This window comes from Ambystoma mexicanum, chromosome 5q, assembly GCF_040938575.1.
Source record: "Ambystoma mexicanum isolate Mex_15411 chromosome 5q, UKY_AmexF1_1, whole genome shotgun sequence".
NCBI lineage: Eukaryota > Metazoa > Chordata > Amphibia > Caudata > Ambystomatidae > Ambystoma > Ambystoma mexicanum.
Genome location: NC_090933.1, coordinates 87,661,525 through 87,675,412, shown reverse-complemented (window position 1 = coordinate 87,675,412; position 13,888 = coordinate 87,661,525). Strand labels below are relative to the sequence as shown.

The window sequence follows — 13,888 nt, the reverse complement described above, 5'->3', positions numbered from 1 at the left end:
TTTAAGTATGCCAAGAAGCACACCATCAAATATCCTGATGTTCTATTTATGTTTGGTACCGTGGTCACAGACTCCTTAAGATTAGACAGCCTTGTGGGGCCCCCCTCTTTTGCCATCCTATAAAGACGTCTCTGGTTGCACTACTAGGCAAGCTGTGGTAGAGGCACTTTACTCTGTCTGCCTCAAGTCCAACCTCTACCCTGAAGCCCTTGGAACCTGTGGTTAGGTTAAAGCAAGAGACATTCTTCAGGCATGTAGCTCACCTTATGCAGTGCTTGGTGATTAATTTCTTGTGACAAGCCAAAATAATCCTCACCTGTAGCTTCTGAATTAACAGAATATTGCTAGCTCGGACAATATAGCGAAATATACATGCCATAAAAATAAAAGCAATCAAGAAACTATTTAAAAAGACAATTTTACTTCAGTTAGCAAAACACAATTCAAATGTGTTGCTGTGCAGTTCACAGCCAGATGGTGTTTTTAAACCAAAGTTGCAATAAGACCTGTCACAAACAACATTTCTAGCAGACACATCTGAGAAGACATGTGTTAAAATCATACAAACCAACATTAGGCATTCCATTTGGGAGACAATATTGTAGTGTTCGTCTTAATTTTGAATTCTGGAACTTGCAGTCCTTGTTTGCCCCATTATAAAACCTTGACAAGTCCTAGAATGCAATGTTAAAGCCAGGAATGGATTAATATCTCCTGAATAAAATGGGTAATGTTGGCATGTCTGTCAAATGCCTGATATGCAGACTGGTCTCCAATCCCAGCTTCACCACTTTACCAAAGCGTGCTCCTGGGCAAATCATTTTATCGCACTTTGCCTTTTCTGCCCAAAATATAGGTCCATAGAAATAATTCCTCCAAAAAAGCCCCACATATTAAATTGCCACATGTCATAACAGTGACCATTCAGATACTGTAAATCACAGTTAATAACTCCCTTGGCTCACTCAGTGCTACAACTTTTACTATAACTTCCCATAATAAACTAGACTCGTGCTCCGATACGTTTCTGTGATGTCGAAACTAGACTTGTGCTCCGATACGTTTCTGTGATGTCGCTGTAGTCACTACATAGGCAATTTAGGAAGCCCTCTAAACTTCTTTTGCTGCCCAGTGTTATGTGTGACCCTCTCAAGTGTATTGCCCTTCTAATATGAGCCATGATGCCAAAGCTGATAAAAGGAGCTTCGGCATGCACGTGCCTCAGAACGGCTGTAGACTCCAACAATGGAACTGCTGACTCCGTCTCTCATTTTGGGCCTGCAGGCCCATACCGTGTGATCACAGTCCTGCAGCCCTTGCGTGCACGCCCACACAGTGTGAACACGGTTCTGCAGGTCCTTGCTGGACTGCCCACCCCCGCCCCAACCACTCCCCCTACCCAGATCAGCATGGTGCCCCTGGGCCCACCCCAGGCAACCTTCATCTCGGATGCTTCCGGCACCCAGGCCGTGTGCCCAAGGCCTATCAGGGTCCCGCCCTGCAACAATCATAAGACCCCGGCAGCACAACAGGGTGCTGAGCCCCCAACACCTGTGAGGCCGGCAGTGTGCCCACCACCAGGCCCACAATAATGGCAATGAGGGAGAAGGACCTTTGCAGTGTGGTCTCCCCTGCCCGAGGGGGAGGAAGAGGAAGCGGAATCCACAGCCGCAAGAAAAAGGAGGACTGGATGCCCAACACCCGGCGGTCTGCTTCACCCCGGCCACAAACCCACAGTCAAGAGTCTGCTTGTGCAGCCGTGGTGGGAGAGGCGGGGGTTGAGGGTGTAGGAGGTGAAAATGCAGCCCCTCCAGCATCTGCTGCTCATTGTGTGCCTGCCCCCGCCGGAGAGGAGGAATGTGCGGTAAACAACGTGGCTGTCTGCATGCTCGCAACACCATACATGGGCTGCCAGCAGTGAACCTGAACCCCACCAGCACAATCCAGAAGGGATCTGCCCTGCCGAGGCCATCATGAAGATCCAGAGCCAGGCGGGCGGCGAAAGAGAAAGCATCAGCTTTCAAGTTTAAAGACAGAAGGTGAGAGACCCTCTGCCAAACAAGCGGCAACAGGATCCTCCAGCCTACCACCCTGCCACCCTGCCGAAGCCCTCACCAAGATCCCGGGCCAGGCGGGCAGTGGTGAAAATTGAAGAGTTCCAGTGACAGAGCTGGGAAAATAGAAGCCCCGCTAATCAGAAGAGGTCCCAGGCCACTGGGCAGTGAATAATGTATGCTCTGGTTGGCTGCCCACGCTTATTGATAGTGCAGGCAGCACTCTGATGTGCCAGCAATCCTTCCTGCAGGAATACCGAGCCGCCGGCAGGGAAAGTAATAAAGCACTGCATGTCGACAAAAGGGACAACAGCATATAGGGCCCTCTGGTGATCCTAGGGCATGACAGCAGTGAGTGTTCAGCTGGGCTCCATGTCGGAGTTCAAAAGAAAAGAAGTGGTCAGTCCCAGCTGCTACAATCAAATGTATAACTTTCCCCCGGAAGTAAATGATGCAGGCTCTGGGCACGGTGCTCAGAAATCATGGTGGGGGGGGGGGATGGAAAGGCAAAGGTGTCCCGGTGTGCCCTTACAATGTATAGCTGGAGAGGACACAGACGACAAAGAAAGGAGTCTCATGTCTGGGGGAGAAAAGGTCCAGCACAGACCATCAATGCATACATCGGGTCAAATATCCTGCCACTAGTGTCGCCCTGCAAGCCCAGCAAGTGGCACCACCACCCTGCCACTAGTGTTACCCTACCTGCCCAGCAAGTGGGCCCTACGCCCTGCCACTATTGTTGCCCTGCAAGCCCTACCATCCATGGACAAGGCTGATGTGGCCCCGGGTGCGACTTTCTGCCAGCCCCTGAACGCAACGGGGATATCACCAATTTTACTGCTGGGGAAAAAGGAAAACTAGGAGAGATCCATCATCTATAGCAGTGACTCCGGCCAGAAGGAGGGAGGGACCGAGAGCAGCTTCCTGCTGCCTTGGGAAGAGAACCAAGTGCAACTGCCCGGCTGACAAGTGGTCAGCCCCTCTGCCCACAAGACACTTACTGGGCTGCGGCTCATGAGAGTGCTCGTGCAGCAAGATCAGGAGATGGGCCTGAAACTTGGTGCAGCCTAGACGCCCTGCTACCTGTGTCCCACTGCCTGCACCAACATTAAGGGACTAAGCCGATGTGGCCCCCCGTTGCCCCGGATGCAGCTTTGCCGGCTCCTGAACTCTGCTATCAACTATTCTGAAATAAAACCAGTGCAAGCTTGAACTGGCTGCTTGTAGCCCCGCAAATGCTTAATGAGGACACAGTAAACTGGTATTTTGGTGCTGTGAGCCTGCATGTCATTTCCATGCTTAAAGTGGTCTCAGCAAGGATATCTAAGTGAAGCTGTGCTCCTGCAGATTGTCGGTATGCTCTAGGTAGTTCCAGTAGAAAACAATAGTGTCATTCAGTGGTTCCACATGCCCCAGGTTAATAAAGGGTCTCTTAAAATGTGGTAAAACTGCCAACACACGAAAAGCAGTTTGTCAACCACAACGGTCACCCGCCGAATACATTTCCAGTGTTCGATATGTGTTATATGTCTACAACTACCAGAGTCCCTATGTATGTATCAGTGGTCTATCCTATGATTTGTCTACCGTATAATTCCCAAGTGTTCTAAGTATTGCCATTCTGTAACTGGAGAGGGAGGCACTCCTGCATGCACGTGACTCTGAACGGCTGCAGACTCCAACAATGGAACTGCTGACTACGTCTCTCATTTCGGGTCTGCATGCCCATACCTTGTGATCACGGGCCTGCAGGCTCACACCGTGTGATAATAGTCCTGCGAGTTCCTGCTGGTCTGGGCCCCCCGGATCAGCATGGTGCCCTGAGGCAACCCCAGGCACCCTCCATCTCCGATGTTCCCAGCATCCATGGTGCCCCCGGCACCCAGGTCATGTCCACATGGCCTATCAGGGTCCCGCGCTGCAACATTCATAAGTCTGGGTGACTCCAGCAACACAACACAGGGCTGGGCCCTGCAGCACCTGTGAGGCCAGCAGTGTGCCCACCGCCAGCCCCTCAATCCCCAGTGTCCCCTCACCCATAAATGCCAACATTATCCATTCTATTCGGGAGACACTAGGCCAAGTCTGGTCTTAACTTTGCATTCTAGGATTTGTAATCCTGGGGTTACAATGGGGCAATCCCGGACAGCAAATCCCAGAATTCAAAATTAAAACCAGGTTTTGGAATAGCGTCTCCCGAACGGAATAAATATTGCCGGCATGTATGTCCACCTCCTCTCACCATGAACTCAAGTCTCCCATGCCATTGATAATGGGATTGCTGAATGATATGCGTTCCTGGAAGTGGACAATTAAAATACATTCTAGAACTTCTGGCCAACATGACGGTGGATCCCCACTACAGGATGACACCAAGTTTACTTTCTCCCAGATGTAGCGGAATTCTAGTCTGTAGCACTAGCGTACACTTTTCAAAAGCCCTGCAGAGGCTCTCTTTACACCACCTTTGACGCCAGCAGATACTCCAAATGGCGTCATTGTGCCCCCATGTTCGGAGTAACTAACACAACAGTTGTCTGACGCTAACCTTGTTTTGGCATTTCCACATATATTTCATTGCTTCCGGACATGTCTCACTGTATGCGGGTGCTGGCTGAGATTTAAGTGACCACCAAAGAAGCAGGTAAGGCCTAATTGTTCGGACTTATTTAGAACCATGCGATTATTTTCCACACATAGATGACTTCTATAACGGTTCTCAGTGACATATTTCAGACTCACTGTCGTGGACAGCACACAGGGACTGTTTCTCAGACCTCCAGAGCTCTGTCTTTCTGATTATTCAAACATCACTTACAACAGAAGAGGAGTGTACGTAGCGTCCATATTGTACATTCATTCCCCTCTACACCAAGTGGAATAATTTATATCACAGCATAGCAGACAAAAAGGAAGCTCATTCTGGAGTCATTCGGTGACTCCATCCTAGATTCACCGGATGTTCAGGGAAATGATCCGAAACCATACTGAAGTAGGTGTATAAGCTGAAATATATTAGATGATTCTAGAGTTATCACAAACTACTCCAGGATGAGTTCTGATTACTTACAGTGATGATCTTGTATTACTTCAGGATGACCCCATGACAGGATGGGTGGGGGCATTACTCCAGGATGACCCCATGCTAACTTCAGGGGGGCATTACTCCAGGATGACCCCATGCCAACTTCAGGGGGGGGCATTACTCCAGGATGACCCCATGCCAACTTCAGGATAAGGGGGCAGGAGGGCATTGCTCCAGGAGGACCCCCAGGATAACTTCAGGATGGGGGCAGGGGGGGGGGGATTACTTCAGGATGGGTTTGGAATTGAGAACGATTATTGCAGACAACTCCAGGAGGAGTGATTTCATGATGCATACAAAAGATTTAGGAAAAGGGTTTGGATTATCCCAGGATGCATCTCTTTTGTATAAGATGGGTGGTATTACTATAGGGTGAGTCTAGTTAGACTTATGGCTAGTGTAATGCAAAAAACTCAAGGGAATTTGCAGCCGTCAATTTCCATCTTTGCCTTCTATGCTAGAGCACTAAAACATCTAAGTTCTTCGATTTAGTGTACAAAACTACAAATCCACCCCGCAAAACAACTTGTAAACTCCCTCATTTCAGTTCTCACCTCAAGCTAAACACGGCATCACACACTAAAATACCCACTTTCCGTGATCTAAACAACAGAATCCATTAAAGGTCTACCTGCATGACAAACTGCTGACAGTCACGTCGCTTAATATCACTATGAGCAACTAACAATTAGTTAGACCATTCACCACACCCAAGAAACCACTTGCTGACCGACCAGAAATCATAGACAGTACCCAATAACATGTACCATTTACAAGTTGGCACCAACCTGCAAATACACCAGATCAGCTATATAATTCTACCCACAAAAGCACTCACATCTTCAGTTTAATACAGCAGCATGTGAGCTAAAATTACATTGTCAATTAGGAGCAAGGGCTGATATAGCAACCAAGCTCGGTTGTGGGGAATGTTCCAATTCCATTGTTTTTAAATACCGTATGAATGATTGAGCAGGAGCATGGGAATGTGTAGGTGCCACTGCTCTGTGTAAACAGGCAAGACCGTCATACTGTAAGGAGGACACACTGTCAAATTAGATCTGCCCAACAAAACCTTTGAAGCAGACAATGATAGTCCACAATTTTGTAGTTGTTGCGCAGCTACATCTTTTGGAACTGCCACATTACACAGAGACATCTGCCGATTTACTGTTGTGTCTTTCAATTGACCAGGTGTAGTAACAGAGATGCGGGTTCTGAGGGAGGAATGAAGTACACTAGCCATCCCTGCCAGGTTTTCCAGATTTTGTGACCATAACGGAGTTAGAGAATAGTCAGTTTCCACCCATCAGCTTTTACAATACAATTCCTTTCGTTTTTTCATTGCATCTTCTTCTTGTAGTTCACGCAACACTCAGTCTTGCAGCGCTTCCCAGTTTGACACATTCCATCAGCAGCTGCTTCTTCTCCTCCTCCTCTGCCTTTCTTTTTAAAGCCTTAATGAGTCCCTCTGCATCACAATAGGTTTTAATTAGTTCATCAAATATTTTCTGTGTCTTAATACACTGTTTCTTGGCTGCGGGTATGAAAAAGGCAAGTTAAAACGTCAAAATGTGGCTATCGATACAACATACTTTTTGCTTGAGCTGTACACTGGGATAAGTGACTCCCCTTAACCACGATCCCACCTGTCCCCTTGGTTTCATTTTTACTTATTCTTGTGCTCCTTGGCGCTTTGCTTTGCCTGTCCTCCGCCCCTTTCCCCCCTCTCCCCCTCACCCTCACCCTCCCCATGCACCTACCCACAGCGCAGTCTAGCTGCACACATACTCTGACCTGGACTATGGTCCCCGAGGGCGTTCAACCCATAGCACTTTGCTATCGAACCAATTGTAAAAGGCGCTCTACAAATGCCCAATAACATAATACAAATCATGTAGGTCATCTGTACTTTAGAGAGTTAGGATATAGAGACGCTGTAGAAGAGTGGCAGGCATTGTGCAGTACTCATCTGTATGTGTGAAAAAAGGGAATGCCTCTGCTTAGGAACGTCAGATGTACCCTCCTCCACCAAATATCAAATAGATTGCTTACCTGCTTACTGGAAAAGCACTACTGCTTTGTAATCCTTTTCTTCACATATTTCTCTTCTACTTTCATCAAAACCCTCCATCAGCCATTTACAATGAACTTCAACAGGAATTGGCAAAGGCTCAAATTCCCCATCCTTTCAAATACACAGAGAATTTTCACAATCAAAGACACACACATTAAAGAGTGCTGTGATTTGACTTATTGCCTAAAAGGAGAACATATAAACGAAACAAAAAAAAAAGTACATTTAGTATGCTCCAAGTATTTGTGAAACTTGTCTGTACCCAACCCAAAACCATTAATTTACAATGGGCTTGCCATGGAAGTTCATGCCTGAAGTGTCCCTATTTGTGAGCGAAGCTTTGCTTAGTAACTTCCTCCAAGGCTTCACCCATTGTGGCCCCAACTAGTTTCATCTGCTTGCTAATAAAATTTGAGGTGGGTGTTCTGGAAAGGCAATACGTTCTTTTCGGCAGAGCTCTTGTACCTAAAATGCTGCATAGTCGTTTTGTGCGTTAAAAGATAAGCACCTGTTTGTTTCTTAAATGTAAATATCAACCAGAATTGCAACATGCACAGGAAATTAGAGAGACCAGAAAAAGGAGGGTATGCAGGGACAGAACCCATGACCAAAGTGATCTTTACGGGGGGAACAAAAAGTAAATATGACACCTTAGCAGGAAGGCCTTTGCTAATATGAGCCATGCACTATCCTCCAGACCAGAATGGTCAACAAAAGCCCCGCCTCCCCCAATAGGCATTGCTACTGTGCCATAAATGATGCACTACAGCTGGAATAGTGCAGCGCTCATCAGCAGTGGAACAATCCTGCAAAAAAGCAAAAGAAGCCGAGGGTACATTTTGCAGAGGCATGATGCATGTAGATAAGCCAAATTATTAGAGGGTCGGGTGCACCCATCCGAGGAAGGCATGGACCTATTGATGTGGAACATTATGGGCGTATTGGAGCAGCTATAGCATTAAATCCAGAGAGGGGCAGCATGTATCCCCTACTTGACGACGGTTTGAAAGCAATCAGACTGATCAGTAGAACAGTTATTGTGCAGAACTAGAAAGGGGAAGGAATCAACCCACCCACAAAAAGGGGGCCTCTCTATGCTGAACAGCTATGGTGCGTTAAGGCAGTGGTCTTCAAACTGGGGGCTGACACCCCTCCTCACCCCTTGAAGGGGTCCTGAAGTATGCCTGGGGTGCGGGGGGCATGAATATATTTAAAACAGGATTATGGTGACTTAATAGAAAGCAAGCATTTAATAGAAACTAAACATTTGTGGCTTGTGGGGGGCGGGCCCAGAAAGGTTTACTGAAGGGGTGGGGGCTCAGCATAAAAAGGTTTAAAGACCACTGCCTTAAAGGAGTAAAGTAACCTTCCACTTTCAAATAGCAAAGCGATTAACAACACTCCTTTCACGCCTGGGTCAGAAACACCTGCTAACGCGCCAGTCCTCTGTTACACAAGGCTCTTGAAAAATCCAGAAAAGCAAGAAAATAGCTACCAGCTCCACAACATCGAACGAGAATGAACTGATCCCATCATTAAAGAAAAACCAACCATTCACTGCAGATCATTATCAAAAAAAGAATTTCAAATTAATGAAGTAGTGATCACAACTAGCCCAGGCAAGCATTCAATAAATAAGTTAAAAGTTTACAGGCAAACTAATTAACTGCGGAGGTGCAATGGTTGGAAAAAATAAACCGCATTGAAGGGGCAATATAAACCCTCCAGGAACCTCATCAACCTATACAGGGAATGGGACATAAGTAGAACTAGAACATGCAGTAATCTGTACAAGTCCCTGAAACTTACATTTGTATTTATTAAATCATGTAGAGATTTCCCCCCAAGTGTCAAATATAAACTAAACATTGATGGAGGAGAGCACGAGTCATGGAGGGAATTAAAACACTGTCCCATGCGCCCAAAGGCTTGCACAACTTTGCCCTACTGAAAAGGCAACGGAAAATCAACTGGGGTTACAAAGCTCTCTATATGTTCTTTAACCCCTTAAGTGCCAAGGACGAGATATCTCGTCATTGACATTACCTCGGAGATAGCTCGTCCTTTTTGGCACGTTGTTTTGAGCGATCCGTGCAGAGCAGGGATCGTTCAAAACAGTAATCACTGCCAGGGGGCTGGATTACTTCCAATTTCACGTCAGCGTGTGTAATTCACGCCGGCGTGAAAGTAATTTTCACCGCAGCAGCCTTTTCGGGCTGCTACGGTGAAAATGAAAGGCGAGTCTGCACATTTCTCCCCCTCGATCTCCGGCCCCATTTCAAGCCGGAGATCGAGGGAGGTGTCATTGGAAAGGGGAGATTCTCCCCTTTCCAACAACACCTTTTGTGAAAGCATTGCTGGGCGCAGAGCGCTCGATCCGCGCCCAACAATGCCCACTAGACACAAGGGATCTGTCTGAGAGGCGGGGGATGCTTACAGTAAGCAGCCCTCTCCCCCCGCCCCCTCAGCCCCCAAAGCATGGGGGCACATATGTGCAGAACCCTGAGGGCAGATGGCTGATCATCTGCCCCCCGGGAGGGGGACAAATTGAAGAAAAAAAAGAATGCAACAGGGATGGGGGGCTGAGGGTGGCACCAGGGCTTTTTTTTTAACCCATGAAAGGGTGGTGGCCCTCCCCCTCCCACACCAAGTGGAAAGGGGGGGCACCACTTGTAACCCTCCCTGGGGGCAGATTTCTGCCCCCAGGCAGGAGTGCATGAGGTGGCTCCCCATCCAATTGGAAGGCATGGGGGAGGGCCACCAGGAATAAGTGTGCCGGCTCCCAAAAGGATGGGGCCTGCATGTTAGCCATCTGCCCCAGGGGGGGGGCCTGATTATCTGCCACCAGGGAAGCAGGCAAAATGGAGAAAAAAAAAAGGGCGATTTGGGTGGGAGTGGGGGGGCGGGGGTCCACCAGGGATTTATTTTTACGGAAAAGGGGGGGGTGGCCCTCTCCCCAAGGGGAAATGGGGGCACCCCTTGTAGCCCTCCCTGGGGGCAGATATCTGCTCCTAGGAAGGGGCAGGGACCCCAGGGAGGGCTGCATAAGATGCCCCAGGGAGGGCTGAATGAGATGCCCTCCCTGCATTTGGTGTGGGGGGGGTGAGGCTCACCCCCACCCATTACATTAGAAAATCACCTGTCGGTTTAGGGTGCCCTTCAGCCCCCCCTCCTAAATTGCAGCCTGCCATTTTCAATTTGTTTACCAAACTTGCCTTGGCGCAGAGGGGCACATTGGTGTGCCAATCTGGCCCCATGGTGCCAAAACCTTACTGCCCCACACACTGGGGGGCCTGTCCCACAAAATGTTGGTGGCCCTCTCCCCCACCCCAAATGGAGGGGGGGGGGGTGTACCTCACACAGCCGTTTGTAGGAGGCCCAGGGAGGACTGGATAAGGTGCCCCCACCACCCATTGCGCCAAGGCGAGTTGGATTACCAAAGGAAAAAAGTGAAAATGGTGGACCACATTTTAGGGGGGCTGTGGAGTACCCCAAACAGACAGGGAATTTTCTAATGGGACAGGGTGGTGACCCTCCACCCACAATGGAGTGGAGGGCATGTCATGCAACCCCCCCCCCTTTATTTTCCCCCAGGGAGGGCTACAAGAGATGCACCACCCCTCCAATTGGGGTGGAGAGGTGCACCCCCCTTCACATTACAAAATTCCCCAGTGGTGTAGGGTGCCCCTCAACCCCCACTAAAGTGCAGCCTGCCATTTTTTTTTTGTTTACCAAACTTGCCTTGGCACAGAGGGGCACATTGGTGTGCCACTCTGGCCCCAGGGTGCCCAGACCCTACTTCCTCATCCATCGGGGGCCTGTCTGACTTTTTGGGGTGGGCTTCTCCCTCCACCACAAATGGAGTGTGGGGGGGCACCTCATGCAGCCTTCCCTGGGGGAAGATATCTGCCCATAGGAAGGGCAAATTGGTTTTCACTGGGGGTGAGGTTCAGTAGACCACCAGGGATGGCATTTGTCATAAACCAGAATGTACAGTACAGTACACCAAGCAAAGGATACAGGTTGGAACACAATAAAGGATACAAGTGGAAGACGTTCCTGGGTATTGAGGAGTTATCTGAGGTAGAACGACGTCCTGTCAAAGTTAGACCTTCCAAATGATGTCAGACCGCCAAAGGGAGTAATCAGTGGAAAGGGGAGTGTAAGGAACAATAAATCGCCAGACTACAAATAGAAACAAAAAACGTACATTAAAGACTACACGAATGCCAAGAGCAGAGTATGGACTTTTCTGTAACACACTAACCTGCTGATAAGGACAGTCTCAGGTAGAATCCCAATCAACACCAGGTAATCCAAGAGGGAAACAACGACAAGGAAAAAAGGATGTTAGTAGAGGAAGCTAAACCCAAAAGGAACAAGGGCCGCACTGATGTCCGGTTGGTGCACTCAGGATAGCGTCCAATAAGTCCAGTGCACGTGTCCTGAATTAAGGAAAAATGCCCAAGGGTGTTGTAGCATTGGTGTTGGCAGTTGTTGTTCCAAGTCTTTGATGTCGAAGGAGGTGACTGTAATGATGACTAGTTATTTCACAGTTATAGGCTGGTTAATGCACAGTTATAGGCTGGTTAATGCACAGAGAAAAAAGAAGCAGGGAAGAAGAAACGGTCCCTGCCCGCACACAGTCACAGACGTAACCCCCTATAAGTTAGAGAGGAGTCCGCTATGAATTGCTAGAATTGCGGGGAGACGGCTATGATTGATGGAATAGCAGGGTTACCGCTATGAGTGAAAGAATAGCGGGGAGACGGCTATGGCTGATGGAATGGTGGGGAGACCGCTATGAGGGGAAGCCAACAGGCTTCAATGGCAGATGGCACTACGAAACTGCCATTCTGAGTGGAATTGGAACGGACTTGTTAAGAATCGGACGTACTGCTGTGGAATGAGGCTTCAGGCAGGAGCCGAAAAGGAAAGTCCACAGCAAGCGGGTGAAGCTCTGGAACGCCAGGAATCAATTACGATTAGAAGCAGCGAACGTAAATTGCTTTATTCATGCAATAGCAACACGTGACCACTCGCATTTCACATGATGTAAAACCTGCGAGTGTTGAAGTCAATGAAACCGAGAGTTACAAATGCGTGTGTTGAACATTAATGAAATCGTTTCCCAGGCAGCTTCCCAAACAGTCTCCACGGAGTATAAAATGACCTAGCAGTTCTATTGGCCGTGTGGACAGGCAGAATCACAGTTCTGGGAGACTTCTGTTTAGAAGCAGGCATGCCAGGGTTGACAGGCATGACAGCATTCTTGGAAAGTATTGATTTGTTTTTGCTGGTGTGACCGTAGGTAACACATGTTTTTTGTTTTGTTTACAGCTTTTTCTACGTGAGCAGCTGCAACGTTATGTGAGTACTGTTTTTTATTATTCTACGGTTAGGGCCCACTGTCAGTGGGGTGGGTGAGACTGGGGCTGGATTGTTTGTGGTGGTGTGGGTGGGAATGGGCCATCTGGGCAGATATTTTGGTGGGCTGGGACACTATTGCATGGGCAGGCCACAAATCGCCCCCCATGCCAACAGAACATTGGTGTTTCCCTGGGAGCGGATGCCTCCCATGTGGGTTCTCCGTCTGCAAGCCCAGGCTGCAGCCCTGGCTGTGCTACATTAGAGGTGTCACCTCCGGGGAGGAATGGGGATCCTGCTGGGGATCCCTGGAGCTGCCGCTGTGCTTAGGGTACAGTACACCCACATGGTGCATGGCTGTCCAAGGCCAGGGATATCACCTCCAACCGTCCTGGAGTTGCAGCTGAACTGCATTACAGCTTTTGCCTTCGGGGAGGTATTGCCACACTGCCGGTACTCCCTGGTGGGGAGAAGCTGTACCGCATGCCAGCCAGAGCTCCAGCAAGGTTGGCGGTAATAACCCTGGCCTTGGGCACCCTTCTCCCATGTGGGTCTTTGGCAGGGCTTGTGGGTAATACCTTCTGGGGAGATTTGCGCAAGTCAGACATCTTTGGATTCCCAAGGGTGTCTTCTTTTCAGAAATGCATGGGGTTCCCTGTTTTCCTTGCTGGCTTCGACACCCTAGGGCCAAATCTGTAGGTTGCCCACACAAACAAAATGTGCTGTGCCGAAAGGCATGAGATTAACAGTGCGTTACCCTTTTCCCTTTGCCCCCGGTAGGTCCATCCACACATGTGAGGTACCGTTTTCGTCGGGACACCTGTGGGAACGCGGGACGGTATGACATCTGTTGTTGGCAACGTGTTTTGGTGAGTGGACAGAGGGAAATGTGTCTGAAATTGGCTGTAAATAAAGACAATTCTCAGACATTTCACTCTGGCCACCCACCAAGACACCGCCAGCAACACATGGCCTGCCTTCCCGCATCCCCACAAATTTCCCGATGAAAACGGTACTGCACATGTGTGGGTGCACCTACCTGGGGCACAAAAGGAAATGGGTAACCCACTGGTAACCCCAAGCCTTTCGGCACAGCACATTTTGTTCATGTGGGCAACCTACAGATTTGGGCCTAGGGTGTTGAAGCCAGCAAGGAAAACAGATAGCCCCATGCATTTCTGAAGAAGACACCCATGGGAATCCACAAAGGTCTGACTTGCACAAATCGGCCCAGAAACTACTAACTAGAACCCCCAGCAAAGTCCAAATTTGGGGGTAAAAAAAATAAAATATAAAATAAAAAAA

General features: G+C 48.7%; 1 long non-coding RNA gene across 1 annotated transcript; it reads right to left on the bottom strand.

Annotated features, from left to right (window-relative positions):
- Positions 1–399: 399 nt before the first annotated feature.
- LOC138497233 (uncharacterized) lies at positions 400–13,186 on the bottom strand. The gene is made up of 2 exons (XR_011278546.1): positions 7,195–13,186; positions 400–6,676 (listed from the first exon to the last, which is right to left on the bottom strand). It is a non-coding gene; the product is annotated as an uncharacterized lncRNA (long non-coding RNA).
- Positions 13,187–13,888: the final 702 nt, after the last annotated feature.